Source organism: Triturus cristatus, chromosome 4_2, assembly GCF_964204655.1.
Source record: "Triturus cristatus chromosome 4_2, aTriCri1.1, whole genome shotgun sequence".
Taxonomy (NCBI): Eukaryota; Metazoa; Chordata; class Amphibia; order Caudata; family Salamandridae; genus Triturus; species Triturus cristatus.
Window position 1 is genome coordinate 192,321,233 of NC_140586.1, and position 22,879 is coordinate 192,344,111.

A 22,879-nucleotide genomic window follows, 5' to 3' on the forward strand; every position below is an offset into this window, starting at 1 on the left:
TCTCTCTAGTAGCCCTCTTGCCCCCCCCCCCCCCCCCCCCCCCCAATCTGCTTGAATAGGTTTGCAGCTTTGGCAGATATGCCAGATGCCTCAGGGGTTGAGATGTTGCAACCACCGCCCATAATCCCAATTGACATTAGTGTAGTGGAAATTCCACCGCCTCTTGCCGTTTCTCAGCTCGTTAGCTCCCTTAGGCTAGTGATAGGAACCTTGAGAAATATGATCGAAGAGCTTATCACGGTCCAACTCCTATCCCCAAAGGATATACCTCACAAGCAGCCTGCATGAACACCCACAGGTCCATCGAGCATGCTGACCCACTTATAAAGAAAGAGGCCCAACAGGAAATGGACCTTCTTCGTCCCCCTGAGTAACACTTAAGCAGGCTCCACCTACTTCGAAGCTAAAACAGGCTGACCATCCTAAAGCCAACCATCAGAATCCAGTCCCCCTCAGGCACCTGTAAACTGCACAAGACCACCCAGTTTACCACTAGTCACTTGTCCCTATGCAAAAGATCTCCATCAGAGGAGCTCTTCGACAATTCTCCCCCTTTCGCAGGCGCAAAAAGTTTTTATGGTTAATGTCCCCAAGTTAGATCCAACGGGTGGCTATGAAAATGAAGACTCTTTAACAAATCGATACACTGGATCCGCCACGTTGGGGGGCTGTCGCTCAGTCATACGAGAAGACATTCAGGGCTCAGAGAGGCACGTCCCTTATCCAACCTCTGGACTGCATAGAGTTCACCCTGACCAAGGCCGATCTGGCTGAAAATCTTCTTACACTGGAGTACTGCACTTGTCCTCCGCTATATAGTTCAGGCGATTCCCATTTACATCAGCCAGGTTACATGACAAGCATCCATAGAGAGCTTCAAGTGGAACTCCATTGGAAGCCATCTATTGACTGCAAAGGGAATGTCCGTTACATCAGGAATCTCACGTTACCCCTTCAATAACTAAATGCAGTTCTCAAAATAACCTAATCCCTTGCACTGGTCCCGAGCCACTGATAAATAGCTCTGAAACAATTGTCCAAAACTACCATCACATGGAGATCATGAGGGTTTGAGGCTAATCCCTCATCAGCCTCTGATCTCCCTGTCTCACCATCAGCCCCTGTGTCCTCCAGCCTACACATCCATGATTCGGCTTTCCCGCAACAGCTAAAAATAATTTCCTGGAGTGTTGCCGGGCTCAGCAGCAAATTGTTATTGCCCCCACTGGAACAAACTGATAGAGGGCTGTGACATTTGTCTTTTCCAGGAAACTTGGAGCTTGGTTCCCCTATACAAATCTGGTTACAGCGGTTTTCACTCACCATCTACCACCATAGGGAAAGGATGCCCCCTCGGGAGGGTTGATCGTCTGGGTTAACATCGTACTGGGTTGCAGAATTACTGCAAAAAGAACTATTGATGGACAGAATGCAGAACAATGTCATACATTCCCCCAGTACAGAGATCTTGGCCTAAATCCATTGTTTTTTGCGCACTATGCCATTCCAGTTTGGACCCAGCTATATGCAAATCAGTCTTGACCCTGTGCCCAATGGGAACAGTCCAGCCCGAACTACTAGGCCAGGTCCTCCCTGGACTAGAAACAAGCATCCTAGGACTGGTTTCGGGGTTTCACCCCTCTTCAGCCAGGATAGCTTGATTCCAGTGGCATGGAGAGCATGGGACTCACATCTGAGCATACCCGTCCCACTCGGGGTGACAAATGCAAAAATAACTATTGATGGACAGAATGCAGAACAATGTCATACTTTCACCCCAGTATGGAGATCTGGGCCTAAATCCATTTATTTTTTGCTCACCATTCCAGTTTGGACCCAGCCATATGCAAATCGGTCTTGACCCTGTGCCCAATGGGAACAGTCCAGCCTGAACTGCCAGGCCAGGTCCTCCCTGGACTGGAAACAAGCATCCTAGGACCGGTTTCCCCCAGATCAGTTGACTGGGGGTGTTTGATTTGCTCAAACGCTCCGTCCATCATCCCCTTTGGTATCTTTGTTCGCCCTAAGTTGGCAGGGTATGCCCAGATGTGGGTCCCTTGCTCACTTTGCCACTGGATTCAAGATAGCCTGGCTGATGAGGGTTATGAACCCGAAACTGGTCCCAGGATGCTTGTTTCCGGTCCAGGGAAGACATGGCTTGGCAGTTGGGGCTGGACTGTTCCCATGAGTCACAGGGTCAGACCGATTTGCATATGGCCATGTCTGAACTGGGGTTGTGGAGTGAGCTAAAGAATGGTGATGGATTAAACCCAGATCAGTTGACTGGGGGTGTTTGATTTTCTCAAACGCTCAGTCTATCATCCCCTTTGGTATTGCTTTGCAGAATTACTGAACAACAAAGTGAGTCTTGACATCATGATGCTCACTATCAAGGGTCCAAGGGTGGGTGAAACGTTTGACCTATTCAATGTTTAGATAAGGGGGACTACAGGGGGTAAACCTTCACCCATTGTCACGCTATTGGAACAAGTTTGTCTAGTTGTTTGTCCCACTCTAGAGTTGTGGTTGCATGTAATTGTTTGAGCCTCTAAGCACAGAGGACATACTGGGGGTTGAGTAAGACAGAAAATGGTCTGTTCCCCCATTAAGCATACTCCCTGTTAAAAGATTGTTGCAGATTGCAATCAAACTTAATGCACTTACCCTGGAATTTTGATTGAGGGCAGCAAATGATAGATCCATATCAGACTTCCAGTGGGCCAACACTTACAATAGAGCCAGCTGCCCTTCCCCCATCGACTAAATCTTACTAGACGCAAGACTATGGGGAAATGTACTAGACATGGTAGTGGGCACCACAACTGATGGCGACCATAATCCCCCTTGTGTGACCGTGGGGACCCCTCCCCTGTCCCCCTCCGAGCACCCACATGCTATCCTTAAGTAAAGAGGTGGTACCCTCAAATTGCAGAAGGTTCCTCCAAATGGCACAAGATTGCCATACAGGTTTCAAAAATAGATGGAATTAGGCAAGTATTGAGCAAGAACACTTTAGATCTACACGAGGCAATAACAAGTGCAGACTGGCTTGCAAATGTCCTGAATATCCACTCTCGCACAATCAGGCGTATACTTTCAAGCACCTAACTAGTATAACAAATCTGGCGCGTAGGCAGACATGGTACACTAAGGATTGTAGACTCAAGAGGTAGTCACTAGCTGCAGCAATTAGAAACAAGAACTGCCCTGTGATTAAAATCGCAAGGAAAGACTATAGGGTGGCTTTGCTGCAAGCAAAGTTGAAATGGGATGAGACTCGCTGGCAGGATCTAAAGGATGCTAGCACAGCAAGGGATCCCAATCTTTTCCATAATTTTGTTAGACGAGCAGACTAGGGATCCAGATCAAATCCCCAACCATATCTCAAGCCAGGATTGGTATGATCACTTTGGGAAACTCTATTGTCTGACGCTTGCCTGGAAGGCCCATACGATTACCCTCTTATTCCCTCGGAGTGTAGTAACACCAAACTTTTTTTCGTTGGCTGAAGTAGAAACTGCCATAAGTAGGCTAGTTCCTGCCAAAGCCCCGGGACCAGACTGTCTCCCAGGAGACCGGTTCCTTGCAGACCTCCAAAACTGGGCTCTGTACATTTTGCTTCTAATTAATTCCATCTCTAATGGTTGCCCAGTACCGGAATCCTGGAAGGGGGGTGGGGGTGGAAGTGGTCCCGATTTTTAAGAAGGGACCTAGAGGACCCTGCCAACTACAGACCAGTCTGATTGATGCAATTCAGAAGGTAGTTGGCAGGGTCCTGCTACAGAGGATTTAATCTTGGGTTGAGGACGAAGATATCCCCTCTCAATATCGGGCGGGATTCGGGGCCAACACTGGAATGGTGGATCAGGTCTTTAGGTTTCTTTTGGTATATTGGAAAGTCGTTGTGATCAGCAGAGGCAGTTTTTATCTTGCCTTCATAGATTTAAGGACTGCCTTTGACCTAGTCCCCAGGAAAAGGTTGTGGCAAATATTAGACATGGGCATCCCTCCTATTGCTTAACCTACTGATCTGGCTCCATGAGGGCAATTATGCACAGGTGAGATGGGGGTCCCAAGGTCAGCTGACGGAAAGGATTCCAGTAAAAAGGGGGAGTATGCCAGGGCTGTGTGATGGCACATGGGGTGGTTAGTTTCTTGCAAGAAGTTCCAGCTGATGCCCTGGCGGGTGATAAAGTACCTACTCCTGTTTGTGAATGACATTGCTGATATCCAAGACCCCAGCCAGGTTACAAAAACTAGTGAACAGATTCCAATCTTTTTGTAACTCCCGGGAGCTGGTCATAAACACGTCTAAGACCAAGTTCATGGCTCTTAACCCCCACAAATTGTTCACAAATAACCTCGTCCTAGATGGCACACGTCTGGAGAGGGAAACATCCTGAACAACGACTCCGGAACAACTAGTTCCGGAGTCACGCAAGCCAAACTACTTGCCTGAACGACTCTGCCTTAACCACACATGTGTGGTTAAGGCTGAGTTGGTCTAGTGTTCGGGCAGGGCGGAGTTCAGAGGAGCGTTGCAGAGGAACAGGTAAGGGGGGGGGTTCATTTTCAGGGAGTGGGGGTTCAGGGTTAGATTTTAGGGGTTTAGGTTTAGTTTTTAGGGGTATGAGTGTTCGTATTTATTTATAAGGTGGGGGAGTTAGTTTATAAAGTGTAGAGTGATTTTAGGAGGTGGGGGTGATCGTGATTATTTTAAGGGAAGGGGAAATTACTTTTATGGGGTAGAGTTAGTTTAACAAAGGGTTTGGGTGATCGTGTATGTTTTTAGGGTGCGTGGGTGAACGTGTATAGAATTAAGGTGGGGAATTGGTTATGGTTTGTAGGTGATAGTATATAATAGAGTAGGTGAATTCGTTTAGAGGGCTGGGGGGTTTGAGGTTAGTATACAGGGGTTGGAGGTTAGTTTTGGGGTGGGTGAACGTGTATATTTTAAGGGTGTGTAGGAAATCGTGATTTTAGGCTGGGGGAATTTTGTGTGTGGGTGGTCGTGCTAACTTTTAGGGTGGGGGAGTTAGTTTATAAGGGGTGATGGTTCGGGGGACTAGTTGGAAAGCATTTATTTTTAATATGCATTCATTTACAACGAAAGATCGGGGTAAAGGAATGTGTGGTAAAAATAAAATCATGGTTTAGACTAGGTGGTGGATGCGACCTCGTTGTAAGGAAAGTCGTGGTTCTGTAAGTCGTTGTTCCAACATAAAACAGTCTGGAGAGTCAGTACGTTTGACTATCTCGTTATTCGACTCTCAGAAGAAATGCAATGGAGGTCCCACCTTGACAAAATGCTCTTGAACCATAAACGTGCGGTTTGGGTACTAAGCAAAGAACATTGCTCATCGCAGAGCAGACCAGTTGCCCTGGCATTCGCGGTTTATGACCCAAGGGCAGTTAGCTCGGCACTTTATGGAGCTGAGCTATGGGGATTTGACAATGTTGATGAGATCTGCAGGTCAGAGCACATGTTTGAGTGATTTGGTCATGCTACCCTGGAATTTCCTATTCACTCCCCTGATGTATGATATGGGTAGGCACGCATTCGGCAATATTGCTAAACTGCACCCACTGCTCTTTTGGGCTCGCCTTAGGCTGACTACTGAAATCACGAATTATGCAAAAGCACATGCAGAAGTAATGAGTTTAGATGTCAACAATTGGGTTAATTGGATAGCTAATGTCAAGAAATTAATAACTCTTGGCCTTAAGGTTTCCTGGGATAACCAAAATCCCCCGAGCAAGGCAGAACTTGAACGTATCTATTGGGACTGGATAGACACCCGGGAGCTTAGTAATCCAAATGTGGGAAGGCTAACGGAAGAATTTTTCCAGCACAAACAACGTAGAAGCCTTGAACCATATTTGGATGCAAACCAGATACCAAGAGATGGGGCGCTTTACACCCAATTTAGGCTTGGATCGCTCCCAGTCCACAAATTAACTGCTAAATGGTGCCCCCCAAAACAGACAATAGAAGACTGTCCTTGCTGTAGGGCACCGAAGGAGTCCCCCATCTCATGTTTGGCTAAAACCAATCTGCAAGCAACTAGGTACCCTTTTTCATCGCGCTGCTTTACGTATCTTAAAATCTGATGCAAGAACCCTCTTTATTTGCGGAGTGGCCAAGTTTTTAAGCTGTGCCTGGATAGTTGGGCACAAAGCCTTATGAAGAGGTGACCTAATTTCATATCAAGCCCCATGGAAAATACACTAGAGCACAAGACTAACAACCAAATATTGCTTGAACTAACTCCTATGCACTGTCACTTATATAAGGTAAATCGGGTACCATTCTTTTAATTATATTTTTTAACCGCTTTTATCAAAATGAAATACTTTCATCATGATGAACTAATGTGTAATAATGTCCTGACTGTTTGGACATCATGTACTTGTCTTTTTATGACCACATTTATCTGTACAAATTCTCTTTTTTTTTTTAGAAAAGTGTCTGATGCTTTTATGATATGTTAACAAAATAAAGCAATTTTAAGTTGACTTGCTGAATGGGATGTTCACCCCACATAGGAGGCTGCCATATACTACCTTAAAGGGTACTCTGGTTTGCCACCTAGGATTAGAAAATAGCTGGATATTTATACTGTTTGTTCTGGTGCTGCTTATTATTTAACCAATATTAAATGCCAATTCTGACTGCAATCATGACTTCTGAGCTATATCCTACAAATCCCAGCTGCTGACACGAGAGTACCCATCCCATAGAGACATTGTTTTGCTTAGAATACTCCTAGTCACAAGTTAGACTGCTAGGCATGAAGGCTCCACTTCCTTATTTTATTTAACACATTTTGTATAGCACTGTCAAGACCAGAGGGTATCTTAGCGTTCTACTGAGTATGAACTGCATCAAGGTGGATGGTGTAGGCTACATAGAATACTCATAGTAGATCAAGCTATTTACAGACATGTACAAATATAAATAAATATATGTTCGAGGCATGTGGGCTGCTGAATTCATATCTGTGCATAGATCGCCGCCTAGTGTTGGGTCTGGATGTTTGCACGTTGTTGTCCTGGAAGAGTCTTCGAAGTATCCTGGGATAGGTGACTCCTCCCCTGGACTACAGTGCGCATGGGCATCCTCTCCATCCTCAGATTGTTTTTTTCCGCCATTGGGTTCGGATGTGCTTATCTTGACTCAAGTTAGGAAAAACTTTTTACAGGCCAAAAGGCCTTTAGTTCGCGTCGGTACTGTTCCCGATCGGTATCGATAGTTATTTGTTAGTTTACTAACTTCCAGAACAACTTTTTCGCATCATACCCGACCATCGACCCGACATCGACTATGGAATCGAGGACACCATTCAAGCGGTGCCCTGTATGCAATGCGAAATATCCCCATGTCGACGTCCACCCGGTGTGCAACAAATGCCTTTCGCCGGATCACGACGAGTCCACATGTATGGCCTGTGCCCGATTCCGATCCAAGAAGACTCTCCGGAATCGTCGAGCAGCGAGACTCGAAGCGCAGCAAGCGGCACCGGCCCCGACCGACATCTTCAACGCCGAGGACGAAGATGTGGAAGACGTGGAGAACCTACCCTCCAGCCCCGCTTCCGAACACTACTCCGGATCGGAAGACGTCGAACAACTCTTTCACAGAGACGAAGCCGACACCGAGGTAGGAGACTACAATGAGGCCTTGGGGGCCGAAGAGAGTAGCTCCGGTGACGAGCAAGGCCTACCCGTACAGACTGTGGATATCCCAGTGCGTCAGTCTATGGCTCCGGTCGAGGGATCGCCTTTCGGGCCTTACCCAAGACCTATCCCGCATCCATTTGGCCCCGCCCTCTGGCCCGGCCTCGGACATTCAGCGGCAGCCATTACTACCCAAAACGGCTGGTTTCCCTTCATCGAAACCGAAAGCCGTATCGGTTCAGCCGAAACTGAAAGTCACACTGGTCGGATCGAAGCCCACCACACCTTCGACGCCAGCCAAACCCGTCGGCACCGACCGCACCAAACGGGACTTCGGTGCCGAGCTTGCAGCAGCCGACGTCGGCGCCGACACACGGAAAAAGACCATCGTACCGCCAAACCGCCTCGGCTCCCGGCACCGAAACAATCAGCTCCGACCACAAAGGTCAAAATGGCTGCTGGATCTCACACCACTTCGAAAGCAGCACCAAAGGCACAATCATCGACGTCGTCGACAGCTACTACCTCTCCTCGACTCGATGACCCCATGGCACCGAATAAGTCCACGCCTGCCTCAACGGAACCGGTCGGCGCCACTGATGCGTCGGCGTTCCAGGTGCGGCAAGTTTCAGCATCCTTGCAACGCATCAGATACGGCAGCCCTCCAGGACACGTCGGGCTCCGAGCCGAAAAAGGCTCAAAGCTTCTCCGGCACCGGCCAACATCACTTTTGGCCTGCCCCCATCCACGGCGCCAAAACTGTTCGAAATCAGAACACGTGTCACCCACACCAGGATAACACCTGCAGAACACTCTCCTACGGAGACGTCGCCATCACACATCATCGATGCCGCAACAGGCAGAATGATGCTTCACAAGAGGAGGATAACTTCCGAGCCAGCTTTGGACTCCTACCGGATCCCACTAAAGAAAAAGCTGCCAGTGGATTCGGAACCAATTCTTTACGAGCCTCTCCATACCTCTCACCAAGCTCCACAGTCCTTCTCTCCGACACACTCCGAAACCGTTTTGGAGGACTACATGGGTGACCACGTCCCCTACCCCGGAGAAATGGACCCTGAAGGCCAACAGGACCCTGACCAAGCTTGGGATGACCCTGTAGACTCAAACGCACCTATGGATACGCAGGACACGCAGCTATATGGTGCAAAAACGTCTCCCAAAGAGGACACTGCCGCATTCAACGCCCTCATTGAACGTGCTGCGGCCAATCATGGTGTTCAACTCCACTCTGACACCATCGGACGATTTTCTCATGGATACTTTCGCATCCTCAAAGACATATTAAAACTCTACCCATGTTGAAAGGTGTCCTCAAACCAGCAAAGGACATTTTCAAAGAACCCACCAGGGCAAGAGTAATAAACCCCAGAATCGACAAATATAGGTCCGCGCCTGGGGACCCTATCTATATTAGAGGCCAGTTGCCTCTGGATTCCATAGTAGTCGCGAATGCTCGTAAACGGGCGCACTCGCAAACGACTGGGGATGCTCCTCCCCCGGACAAAGAGTCCAAGGTGTTAGAGACCTCCGGCAAACGGGTTGCAGCCCAAGCAGCTAACATATGGCATATTGCCAATACTCAGGCGCTCCTGGCTCGCTACGACTGAGCGCATTATGACACACTAGAAACCTTACTACAACATCTCCCTGACCAATACAAAGAAGGAGCAGAGATCCTCATCAGAGAGGGACAACTCCTCACAAACTCATCCATCAAGTGTGCACTGGATGCCGCAGATACAGCTGCCAGGGCCATAAACACTAGCATCATGTTACGACGACACGCCTGGTTACGAATCTCCGGATTCAAACCTGAGGTGCAAAATAACATCCTCAACCAGCCGGTCAACCCAGACTACTTATTCGGGCCAGAGGTTGACACCACACTAGAAAAAATAAAAAAGGACACACACTGCAAAGTCCATGGGGGCTCTCCAAACGCAGACCTTTCGGAGTGGCTCCTTTCGTCGCCCTGGCAATAGAGGAGCAGGTAGAGGACAGGGGTCACAGCAAACCTACAACAAGGGCAACACCCAAAGTACCTACGATAAAAACACCAGGGGTGGATATCGTGGTTCAAGCACAAAGGGCAGAGGACGCGGATACGGCAATACCAGATCCTCTCCCAAGAACAGTGACGCCCTCTCCCTTCCTCCCGACCACACAACACCTGTCGGGGGAAGGTTACAAAGGTTCCTGTCCACGTGGAACTCCATCACCACGGACAGGTGGGTCAAAGATATTATCAAACACTGTTACTGCCTAGAATTAACCTCGACTCCACCCACAATACCCCCAAAACACCGTCCTATGTCCTCAGAGCACTTAGCGCTATTACAGCAGGAAGTGCTAAGTATGCTGCAAAAAGGCGCAATAGAAGTCGTACCCGTCCACGAGCAAGGTACAGGGGTGTACTCCCTGTACTTTTTAATACCAAAAAAGGACGGGTCACTCAGACCTATACTAGACCTGAGACCCCTCAACCGCTATATTCTTTCGGAGCATTTCCACATGCTCACCCTGCAACAAGTCCTCCCACTGCTCAAACAGGGAGACTTCCTGGCCACACTAGACCTCAAAGATGCGTATTTCCACATACCCATTCACCCATCACACAGGAAATATCTCAGGTTCACTATTCAAGGGCAGCACTACCAATTCAAGGTTCTTCCCTTCGGCGTGACAACGGCGCCCAGGGTTTTCACAAAGTGCCTAGCTACTGTGGCTGCACATCTACGGAGAAAACACATTCACGTCTTCCCTTACCTGGACGACTGGCTTGTTCAGGCAAAGTCAGCCCAGCAATGTACCAGCCACATGTCCCGCACCATTCACCTTCTTCACAGTCTGGGGTTCTCACTAAATTACCCAAAATCACATCTCCAACCCGCACACGTACAACAGTACCTAGGTGCGACCATAGACACTCTGGCGGCCACAGCTCAGCCAAATTTAGTGAATCAACAGCATGCAAATGCTGATTTCCAAGTTCAAACCCCAACACTCCCTTCCTGCGCGAGTGTTCATGCAGTTGATAGGCATGATGGCCTCCTGCATTTTCATAGTCCCACACGCGAGACTACATATGCGCCCGCTTCAGGAGTGCTTAGCACGTCAATGGAATCAGGCTCAAGGGCAACTAAAAGACCTAGTGTTGGTGAGCGGTCGGGCATACAACTCTCTGCATTGGTGGAATCCACAAAACCTTTGCAAGGGCCGACCGTTCCAAGAGCCAGTTCCACAAATAATACTGACAGCGGACGCGTCTCTCCAGGGATGGGGAGCTCATGTACTCGACTACACAGTGCAGGGACTATGGACAATACAACAAAAGAAGATGCACATCAACCTTCTAGAACTGATGGCAATCGTCCTGGCTATGAAAGCATTCAAAGTACACTTGTGCAACAAAGTCGTGTTGATCCGGACGGACAACATGACCGCCATGTACTACATACAGAAACAGGGAGGAACACACTCTCCACAGTTGTCTCATCTGGCTCAGAGCATGTGGAAGTGGGCCATTCAGAGGAACATGTTCCTCATGGCGGAACACCTCCCCGGCAAGGACAACCAGATGGCGGATCTGCTCAGCAGACACAGCCACCAGATGCACGAGTGGGAGTTGCACCCATCAGTACTCCAACCGTACTTCCAGCAGTGGGGTCATCCAGAGATAGACCTCTTCGCCACAAGCAAACGCAAAATGCCAAAGCTTTGCCGCCAGGTTCCCACATCCGCAGTCGCAGGGCAATGCGATATGGATGAACTGGTCCGGCAGATTTGCGTACGCTTTTCCCCCAGCACCATTGATACCGCTGGTGGCACGCGAACTCAGACAACACTCACTGACACTCGTCCTGGTTGCTCCAACGTGGGCACGCCAGCCATGGTACACCACCTTTCTCGAACTTTCCGTGGTGCCGCATCAAAGGCTGCGGATCAAACCCGCGCATTTGACGCAGAACCATGGAGAGATTCAGCACCCAGATCCGCAACAGCTGAACCTGGCAATCTGGCTCCTGAAGTCCTAGAATTTGGCTACCTTAACCTGCCACCTGACTGTATGGACATCATTAAGGAGGCCAGGAGACCCACTACCAGAGCTTGCTATGCAGCCAAATGGAAAAGGTTCGTCATTTATTGCAATAATGACATTAACCCGCTAGACGCATCCATCCAAAACATAATTTGTTACCTCTTACACCTATACCGATGCAATCTGGCATACACCTCTATACGTGTCCATTTGACCGCAATATCAGCCTATCTCCAGAACAGGCTGCACCTCTCTTTATTCAGAGTGCCGGCCATAAAAGCATTCTTGGAAGGACTCAAACGAGTAATTCCTCCAAGCCACCCACCGGCTCCAATGTGGAACCTCAACTTGGTCCTCACACGCCTGATGGGTCCACCCTTCGAACCTCTGCACTCATGCGAGATTCAATTCCTCACCTGGAAAGTAGCTTTCCTAGTAGCAATCACTTCTTTAAGAAGAGTTACCAGGCACTAACCGTTCAAGAGCCATTCATACAGGTTCACACAAACGGGGTCGTGCTACGTACCAACCCCAAATTCATGCCCAAGGTGATATCGCAGTTCCACATGAACCAAACTATTGAACTGCCTGTTTTCTTTCAAAACCCACAAACTGTCGCAGAAAGAGCACTCCATACACTAGATGTAAAGAGGGCCCTCATGTACTATATCGACTGGACTAAAGTCTTTAGGAAAACAAAACAACTTTTCGTTGCCTTTGCCCCACACCACAAAGGTAACGCGATCTCCAAAGCAGGTATAGCCAGATGGATCGTTAAATGTATTCAAATTTGCTATCAAAAGGCTAAACGCACATTAACGATTCTCCCACGAGCCCACTCAACACGTAAGTTAGGGGCCTCCATGGCTTTCCTAGGAAACATTCCTTTGCATGATATATGTAGAGCAGCCGCCTGGTCCACTACACATACATTTACCAAACACTATTGTGTAGATGTGCAATCAAAACAGCAGGCAGCTGTAGGACAGGCTATTCTCAAAACTCTTGTTCAGACCGCTGCAGCTGGCACTGGTAGCCGCCGCTAATAGAGGGCACTGCTATGTATTCTATGCACAGATATGAATTCAGCAGCCCACATGCCTCGAACTGAATATGCTACTTACCAGTATGCATCTGTTCTTGGCATGTAGGGCTGCTGACATTCATATCGCCCACCCTCCTCCCCGGCGCCTGTAGCAGCTGCAGCTCTCAGAATTACTGTATAGCATGGTCATCACTTTCTGTATCTACTCCATCACTGCCACAATGGCGAAAAACAATCTGAGGATGGAGAGGATGCCCATGCGCACTGTGGTCCAGGGGAGGAGTCACCTATCTCAGGATACTTCGAAGACTCTTCCAGGACAACAACGTGCAAACATCCGGACCCAACACTAGGCGGCGATCTATGCACAGATATGAATGTTTCACTATGCTGTGCATTATTCTGCGATCTTGTGGTTGGGTCCGGATTCGTAGTCTTTTCTTTCTTATTTTTTATTTTTTTATTTTTTTTTTGTTGTAGCCCAGGTGGGCGGAGACGACCCACCATTTGATGCACCTCCCGTGACGTCGTCGTGCTTCCTGCGGAAGTCCCACCTTTGGGGCGCCATCTTCAGATTCTTTTTTCCGCCGTTGGGTCTGGATTGTCATCGGGAAGCTCCAGAACTACACTCGAAGGAAGAAGAAAGAAAAGCGAGTTTCGTTAATAAATACTAAGATATCACAGGAAAGGAAGAGATTTCATCAGGAGCGCGAAGAAAGGAGGTTCAGCGCCCTTTTTCTTCGACCTTGGAGAATGCGCACTCAGAGGCCCTAAGCAACAATGGACAAGACGCCATTCAAGTTCTGACCAAACTGCCACCACAAGTTCGCGCAGAAGGACCGGCATCCAGTCTGCAACCTTTGCCTACCGGTCGAACACCAGAGTAAGGACTGCAACGCCTGTTCAGCCTTCGCGCCGAAGACGCTCCTGGTGAGAGATCGGCAGAGAAGAGCCAACGCCAGCATGGATGGCAAGGGTAAGGCCCCGTCGCTCTACGATCTGGGCCTCTCCACGGACGACGAGGACAACGTCGCCGAGAGCCGAAAACTTCACGGTCGTAGAGACCGACAAGAAAAAAGACTAGGTAAGAATCGTCGAGCGCAAAACAAAGTACCTCAAACACGAGGGTGACTTGCGAAAATCAGAGTCGAAGTCCACGAAGGGAGCCCCGGCGCCGAAAACTTCGACGAGCAAAGGGGGAACCATGGACAAGAGGCCGAGCGGATCCTTAGAAAAGGACTCCCTGGTGCCGAAAGACGCCAAAAAGCAAGGGTCGTCGAAGTCAACCCAGGAAACGGGCTGATCGACGCTGAAAGAACGGTCGACGTCGACACAAGTTTCGTCAAAGACCCGCGGTCGACGCCGAAAGCATCTCCGAGATGGAGAAAAAGAGGCGGCTCGAGGTCGAAATGGAGAACATCCTTCAAAGGAAGGAGTTCGACGCCAAGATGAAGGAATTCAAGATTCCAACAGTTTCATCGGCGGACGTCGTCGAGGTCGGACGAATTCGACAGAGTGCCTAACAAGGGATCTCGAAGAGGAAGACGAGACCTATTATGACGGAGAAGCCGAGGAAGAAGACCAACAGTCGTTCTACGGCTTGGCGCCATCTACCAGCCACGACATCGAATGGCAGGATCTCGACACTGAAAACCCGGAGGAGCCCGTGGACACGTACCCTTCGAGGCCTTCGCCACCCGACTACATCTGGGTGTACAATATGGTGGTCAGGAGCGCAGCGACAGCCTTCGGCGTCAAACTCGACGAGGAGAAGCCGAAAGCCGATTTTTCTCCTCGAGACCCTGCTCCCCATCCAGACTAGGAGCCAGTTCCTCCCCATGCTACAAAGTGTGATGAATCAGGGGAGAGAAGCCTTCAAGGAACCAGCGACATGCCGGTCGATCACGCCCAGGACAGAGGTATAAGCACTCTTCCCTGGACCCCCCTTACATCAAGGGTAGCGTGACCGCCGACTCCATCATAGCTTCCACGGCCAGGAGAAGGGCCAACGTACCAGCAACTTCGGGCCCACCACCTGATAAGGAGAGCAGGAGGATAGACCTCGCAGGAAGAAAGGTCGAGAGGAACGCCGCAATGCACTGGCGCATGGCAAATTCCAATGCACTCCTCAATAGACACCAGTACCAGCACTGGGACGAGATGGGGGAGCTAGTGAAGCACCTCCCCGAAGAATACCGCCAGAGAGCCTCACACCTGATAGACTAAGGCAAAAACATCGCCAACTCCTGTATAAAGACGGCGTTGGACGGGGCAGAGACCTCAGCAAGACTCATGGCCATAGGGGTCACCGAGAGAAGGCATGCATGGCTAAGAATCTCGGGATTCAAACCGGAGGTGCAGAACAACATCCTTGGCACCCCCTTCAACGGAGAGACTGTTCGGAGCAACAGTAGACGAGCAGCTCACCCAGCTGAAAAAAGAAAACTAAACGGCGAGGTCCATGGGGGCCCTACAGCTGAGGGGAATGAGGCGAGGCAATCCCTCGGAGACCCTACGGTAGGGGAGGAAGCCAGCAGGGGCAGTCGCACCAGACGTTCCAGCAGGGTCAGCAGGGTGAAAGTCACGGACAAGGTCAACAGAAGCAAAACTGGCAGTACCAACCTCGGGGCCAGTCCTTTCGCGGGAGAGGGAACGGACGTGGCCAGACGAGGAGAGGGGGGGAACAGCCCTCATCAAAGTGACTCAGCACGCAAGAGGACGCCTACCCTCGACATGCCCCCAAGGGTGAGGCGCAAAAATCTAACATCAGGGGGAAGAGAAGATTCAAAAGCCTACGAGCATACAACACCAGTAGGCGGAAGACTGAGGAGTGGCGGCGTATAACCACAGACAAGTGGATAAGGAACATCATGCAGTACGGATACTGCGTAGATTTGGAGAAAAGACCTCCAAACAGGAAACCAAAGGGAAGACAGATCGGCCCAAGAACTGGCACTACTCAGAGAAGAAACACGGAAACTTCTAGAAAAGAGAGCCATAGAGGCAGTGCCGTTCAGAGAACGCAACAAAGGGGTCTACTCAAACTACTTCGTGGTCCCAAAAGTAGACGGAAACCTCAGACCCATCCTGGACCTGCGTTACCTAAACAAGTTCATCAGAACGCAGAAGTTCAAAATGACTTCGCTGCAGGAGGTACTGCCCCAAATGAGAGACGGGGACTTCATGGTCACCGTGGACCTCAAGGATGCCTACCTGCACATCCCAATAAACAGAAGACACAAGGGCCTTCTAAGGTTCAACATCGAGCAGGAACACTATCAGTTCACAACCCTGGCCTTCGGATTAAAATCGGCGCCAAGGGTCTTTACAAAATGCCTGTCGGCGGTTGCGGCCCACCTACGAAGGCAGGGAATACATGTCTACCCCTATTTAGACGACTGGCTGGTCAAGGCAAACTCACGCGAGAAGTGCGAGAGGCACGCAAAACGCGTAACAGACACTCTCGCGAATCTGGGGTTCTCGATTCACTGGGGGAAGTCATCGCTGGAACCGGAGCAGGTGAAGATTTTCCTGGGGGCGAAAATCAACTCCCTGAACAGTCCAGTAGTGCCCAGCGACAGGAGAACAGATGCACTACTGAAGGGGCGAGCTCTGACAGTGAGGGCAGTGAGCAAGATGATGGGGATGATGGCGTCGTGTATCCAGCTGGTGCCGAATGTACGCCTGCACATGAGACCATTCCAGGAATGGCTACAACAGCAATGGTCACAAGCAAACGGAAGTTGGGAGGATCTAGTGGTTGTTACGCACGCAGTGCAGGAGGAGATAACTTGGTGGAACAAAGACAACATGACAGCAGGGAGAAGCCTGACACCACCAATCCCAACAATGACCATTACCACGGACGCATCGCAAAAGGGATGGGGAGCGCACATGGACAACCTCAGAGTGAGGGGTCTGTGGGCTCCAGCAGATGCGGTTCGCCATATCAATTACCTCGAATTGAAAACAATCCTGCTAGCCCTGAAGGCATTCCAGAGGCACCTGTACCACCAGAGGGTGTTGGTTCAAACAGACAACACCACGGCAATGTTCTACATCAACAAACAAGGGGGGACACAGTTGTTCCCTTTCTCCTCTCTAGCTCAGGAGATTTGGAGATGGGCCATACCTCTCAGGATAGATCTACTGGCAATTCACCTACTGGGAAAGGACAATGTGGAGGCAGACTGGCTAAGCAGGCAGACCTCGGCATCGCACGAGTGGGAGCTCAACGGCCAGGAAACGGAGAAACTCTTCCGGAGATGGGGAACTCCCACAATAGACCTATTTGCAACACGGCAAAATGCCAAGCTTCGCGTCCAGGCAACCAGATCAGCAATCCCAGGGAAATGCCCTATGGATAAGCTGGTCGAGGACATTTGCTTACGCCTTTCCACCGATACCCCTGTTGCACAGAGTGCTCGACAAGTGCAGAACCAGCAACATGACTCTGATCCTAGTGGCTCCGCAGTGAGCAAGGCAGACATGGTTCTCACAAATTCAAGAAATGGCACAAGGCAATCCATACATGTTCGAGAGGAGGAAGGACCTGCTCTCAATGCAAAACGGAGAGGTCCTGCACCCAGAGCCAGAGACCCTCAACCTGGCGGCATGGCTCCTGAAGACCTAGAGTTCGCACACCTAAGATTACCTCCGAGCACTATGCGAGTGCTACGGGAGGCAAGGAAACCAACTACACGAAAATGCTACAGCGCAAAATGGAAGAGATTCACTGTGTGGTGCAGGAAAAAGGGCCTGCAAAACAGAATGACAAGAGACTCAACAGTACTGAGGTACCTCACACACCTTCTAAAGAGCAACCTCTGCTCGAGCTCCCTAAGGGTACACCTAGCGGCGATCGTGGCCTACACCAGAGGTGAAAAGGGTGGAAGTTTCTTCACCTCGCAGGTGGTGAAGAGATTCATGGAAGGAGCCAAAAGGATGGCCCCTCCGAAAAGGTTGCCGCCGCCGGCATGGAATCTGAGTGTGGTTCTGACGGAGCTCATGAAGGCACCGTTTGAACCCATTCACAAGGCCAAACTGCAGATGTTGACGATAAACGGCCTTTCTGGTGGCCATAACCTCACTACGCAGGGTGAGCGAGCTTCAAGCACTAACCCTACAGGAACCCTACATTCAGATTCACAAGGACAGAATAGTCCTGAGGACGGACCCACACTTCATGCCCAAGGTGGTGTGGGCGTTCCACATGAATCGGAGTATTCAGATACCAAGTTTCTTTCAAAACCCGACTTCAAACGCAGAAAAGGCCCTAAACACCCTTGACACAAGAGCGGTGATGCACTACATTGAGAGAACCAAGGAACTCAGGAAGTCGAAGCAGCTGTTTTTGTCCTTTGCTACTAGCTTCATGGGTAGGCCAGTGACTAAGGGCACCATCGCTAGGTGGATTGCCCTCACTATTCAATTCTGCCACAAACAGGCTGGACAGGAGCTAGCGGAGGGGCCTCAGGCGCACTCCACAAGAAAGAAGGGGGCCACCGTGGCCTTCCTGGCGAACACGCCCATCCAGGACATATGTCTCGCGGCAACTTGGGCATCTGTGCACACGTTCACCAAACACTACTGCGTGGACATTCAGATGAACAAGGAAGCACAGGTTGGACAGAAGGTGCTTCAACACATTTTCAACGACCAACGCTCATCGACCACCCAGCCGCCACAAAATTAGGAAAACCGCTACAAAGTCTATGCACAGCATAGTGAATCCAGAAAGATTCACGCTGCAAAACGAATAGTTTCTTACCTGTCGGTGTAGTTTTGCAGCTTGAAGATCTTTCTGGATTCACTAGCGAACCCACCCACCTCCGCCAGGAAGATGAGGCTGGAGGAAGAGGGGGTAAAATGGAAAAGATCAAAAGAAATGAAAACGTACACGAAAAATGGACAAGAAGGATTAATCAATCGCCTAGGGTTTAAAAAAAAAAAAGGAAGGGAAAAAAAAACCCGAAGATGGCGCCCCAAAGGTGGGACTTCCGCAGGAAGCACGGCGACGTCACGGGAGGTGCACCAAATGGTGGGTCGTCGCCGCCCACCTGGGCTACAAAAAAGAGACTACGAATCCGGACCCAATCACAAGATCGCGGAATAATGCACAGCATAGTGAATCCAGAAAGATCTTCAAGCTGCAAAACTACACCGACAGGTAAACTATTCGATATTCCAAATGAAGGTGCTCACACACTTGAGTGCCACAGTGTGAATGTGTCCATTTTATTGCAGTACTACAAGACAAACAGCTTTGTGGTTACAGCTAAAATATTGCCATATGCGTTTCGGGCTTTCACCAGCCCTTGGTCTCTGGCTTTGCTTACAGGAGAGAGGCAGCAGAGTATAGCAGCCTGCTCTGGTCGTGAGGGTGCCCCGCCATTGACTGAATGGATCCAGCACCTGTGAAAGTAAAGGTGCGGTGTGTGAAAGTGCCATCTTTCTTGCATGGTATGCCCCCACTTTTTGCTGAATTGCTGAATGTTATTCTACTGAGTGCCCTGGGCTCCTGCCAATCTGGTACCCAGGGCCTATGTTCCTTCCCTAAAAACTGTGCTGAAACCTAAACCCAAATTGACAAACCCTGGCCACATGTCCTCCCCTGGTAAATGGTACACTAGATACCCAGGGCCTTTTGACCAGGGAAGGCCACTTAGGGCTGCAGCACTTATTGTGCCACCCTTAGAGGCCCTGTACCCTGACACACACACTGCCCTTGCAGGCTGAGTGTCTGGGTACAGAACAAGAGTCAACATGGCACACCTCCCTGTGTGCCATGCCCACAACACACACCTGGCATACATCAGCCACCCCTCTAGCTGGGTGCCCTATGCCAGTGGTGTGGGTACAGGTGCATGAGCCCTGTGCCCCTACAGTACCCAGGTCCATTCCTGGGCACTAAGTGCAGTGCTGCCATTTAAGAGTATATGGTGCTTGCGAGATTGTAACACGGAACTCCACAGCACCATGATGGCTCCATTGAAGACTGAAGTTTGGTATCAAACTCCTCAGCCCATTAAACCCGCACTGATGCCAGTGCAGGATTTAATGTACAATGCACGACAGAGGGCATCTTGGAGATGCGCCCTGAACCTAACCTACAATCCACATCTTGTCCGAGGGGCTGCCTAGGCTGCCACACAGATGTTGCTGGACCCCTGGGTATAGAACCATCCTCTCTCCTGGGCCTGTAACAATGCACATCCTGGGCGAGGTGCAAGGTCTCCTCCCCCAGGATGGGTAGGGGAAGCTTCCAATGCATGCTGCCTTTGTGAGGTTCTCCAGGCCACTTGCTGTACTCAGTAACTGGCCCCTACCGGTTCCAAACCTTCACTCTGGCGGGAAGACTGGCCGGAAACCCCAAGGAAGGACAGGGGGGGGTTTGCTAGCCTCAGCCAACCCCACCCCTCAGGTGGGGGGGAGGCGAGGTGAAGCACATCTCCGGGCTTTCGCCATCTTGAAAATGGGGAGCCCTGCCCAATCGGGACTAGGCCACTGCCCCCCTCCCACAGGAGAGTGGAAGGATAGGGGGTGTACCCACCCCAGGGCAGGGACCTAGTGGTCCCTGCTCTTTACCTACCTGTAACGCCCCTAAATTTAGTATTTAGGGGCACCCTGAAACTTCCTTTCATCAGATTCCGAAACCGCAAAGAAGATCAAGAAGACCTGCCCACAAGAGGAAGACACCAACTGCTTTGGCCACAGCCCTACCAGCCTGTCGACCCTCGAACCTGCTCCTGCTAAAATCCGGCATCTCCAGTGGCCAGCAACCTCACAAACCCTGGAGGACCTGGCTACCTTGTGACTCTAAGCAACTGGGACTCCCACAAGCAGTGGTACTGGTCAAAGCAAGTAACCGACCCCTGGCATCAGCCAGGAACCGCGAACCCTGCACACTGCATCCGCCAAGCCTGGCCTGTGCTGGAGTGAACAAAGACCCCGAGGGACTTCCCCCCCGCAACTGTGACCCCGAATCCAGCACCCAAGGACCCACCGCGACACTCCTGACTACACCTGCAGCCTCAGAACCAGGGACCCCTCCAACCTCGACTAGCCGAGGGTAAGATTTTCCAACACCAAAAGGCACACCTGCGCCCGGCACCCTGCGGCCCCCTGTGCCCAACTCCTGGGTGCCTACCTATCCTCCAACTACCCAACTTACCTCTCGAAGTGGTGGTCACACCTGAAGAATCTTCGTCCCCGAGCTTGCAGCCTTTGTTTGTTTTTGAGCTTCTCTGTTGCAATCCATTGAGCGCCCAAAGGCTCAAAAGCACCCTGCACCCAGCTGCACGAGTGCCCCTGGCAGTGCAATCTCCTCTACTTTCCCATTTTGCCCTGAGCAAGTGACCAGGAGCCCAACTCCACAGCCACGTGGCCTGCTAGCCAGCAGCCACCAACCACCAATCAAGGGCCCCCTGCCTCTCGTAGGATAACATTGGGCCTTACTCACTCTGCACCCGGCTGCCCCTGTGCTGCTGAGGGTGTAACAACTGTCCTGACCCTGGGAGACCCCTGAGTCTATGCCCAGAACCTTAACTCTGCCAGTCGAGTACTTACCCAATGGAAGAAAAGTTATCGGCTTTTGGGTAACATTGACTGGTTTCACTTGGAAATTCTTCTAAGTATGGAGTTTCTAAACTTTAAAATATTCACCTAAACTCAACCGAGTAACAAATACTCACTATCAGGAGAGAGCCCAGTGCTGGATCTTGGTGCCCAGCACTGATCCTGAAAAGTAATTACAACCATACTTACCGCTAACCCAATTTTCTTCCATAGGAAACCATTGACTGTTTTTCTGTGAAATTTCTTTTAAGTGTCGATTTTTGCAAACTACAAATTCTTTAAAAATCGCACCAACTGTGAAAACGTAATTACTTACCTGTTTTAGATGGATATCCCAGGGCTGAACCTAGGAGTCAGCACTGGATTACAAAAGTAACAAGAACCTACTTTACCTGCAACTTGAATTTCCTTCCATAAGATAACATTGCCTGATTTTTACAAACTTACAAATATTCGTTAAAAATCGCCTGTATAACCAATCCACGTTCTTTCAAATGTTTACAGGTGGTGCCCCAGTGCTGGATCCAGGATCCAACACAGTTAGACAAAAGTAACAATAACCCCATTTACCTGCTAAGTGAAATTCCTCCCATAGGATAACATTGGTAATTCTGTGAGAAAGTTTGTCAACTTTTAAAATACCAAAATATTGCTTAATCATTACTGTAACAAACACTTTTACTGGAAATGTCCCGGGACTGAATCCAGTCCTGTGGTTAGAAAAGTAATCCTCAAATTAACTAATTGCATTTAATTAGAAATTCCCATTGAGCTTAATGTATTATTGTGTTTGAAATTGTGTTGCCTATTGCAACAACTGTCTATTGCATTCAAAAGCTTACTGCATATTGAAAGTATTTAACTAAAGCCTATCATTCAGAGAAGTACATTTTGAAATCTATTGTTGGTTCTAAAATAAAACAACCATATATTTGTATACAAAACCATTGGCCTAGAGATCAGTTATTGTGTGGGAGACCATTTGCTGACTGAGTGTACAACAAATGCTTTACACTGTCCTCTGATACTGCCTTACTGCTCGACCAAGCTACCACTTTAGAGAGTAAGGTTGTATCTAACTTGGCCTCTGCCAAACCTCTGGAGACTGTGGACTCTGTGCCCACTGTACCTATTTGGGAACCATATATACAGAGCCACTGTCCTACATGGTTGGAACAGCGTGCCGATTTGTAAGGACACAAAAGATACAGGACAGCAACTTAGTGAGTTTGCAGCAACCCACTGTGGTAACTTATTGTGACAATTAAGGAGAAAAGATTGCGGCACCTAATGCGGATTTAAGAACCATATACCATAATGCACACGGCGAATACGCCCACTGGGGCAGGACTTAAGTCCAAGTGCGAGGTCACTTCTGCTGCCTCTCTCCTGTAAGCCAAGCCAGAGACCAAGGGCTGGTGAAAGCCCGAGACGTGTACGGCGCAATTGGCGATTATATTAGCTGTATCCATGAAGTGGTTTGCTTTGTCCTGCAATAAAATGGACAAATTCACACT

The 22,879-nt window shown here is 49.7% G+C and overlaps 1 protein-coding gene across 1 annotated transcript in view; it reads left to right on the forward strand.

Annotated features, from left to right (window-relative positions):
- MYH9 (myosin heavy chain 9) overlaps positions 1 to 22,879 on the forward strand; it is a 318,178-nt gene that overhangs the window by 142,653 nt on the left and 152,646 nt on the right. The gene's annotated exons all lie outside the window — the stretch shown is intronic.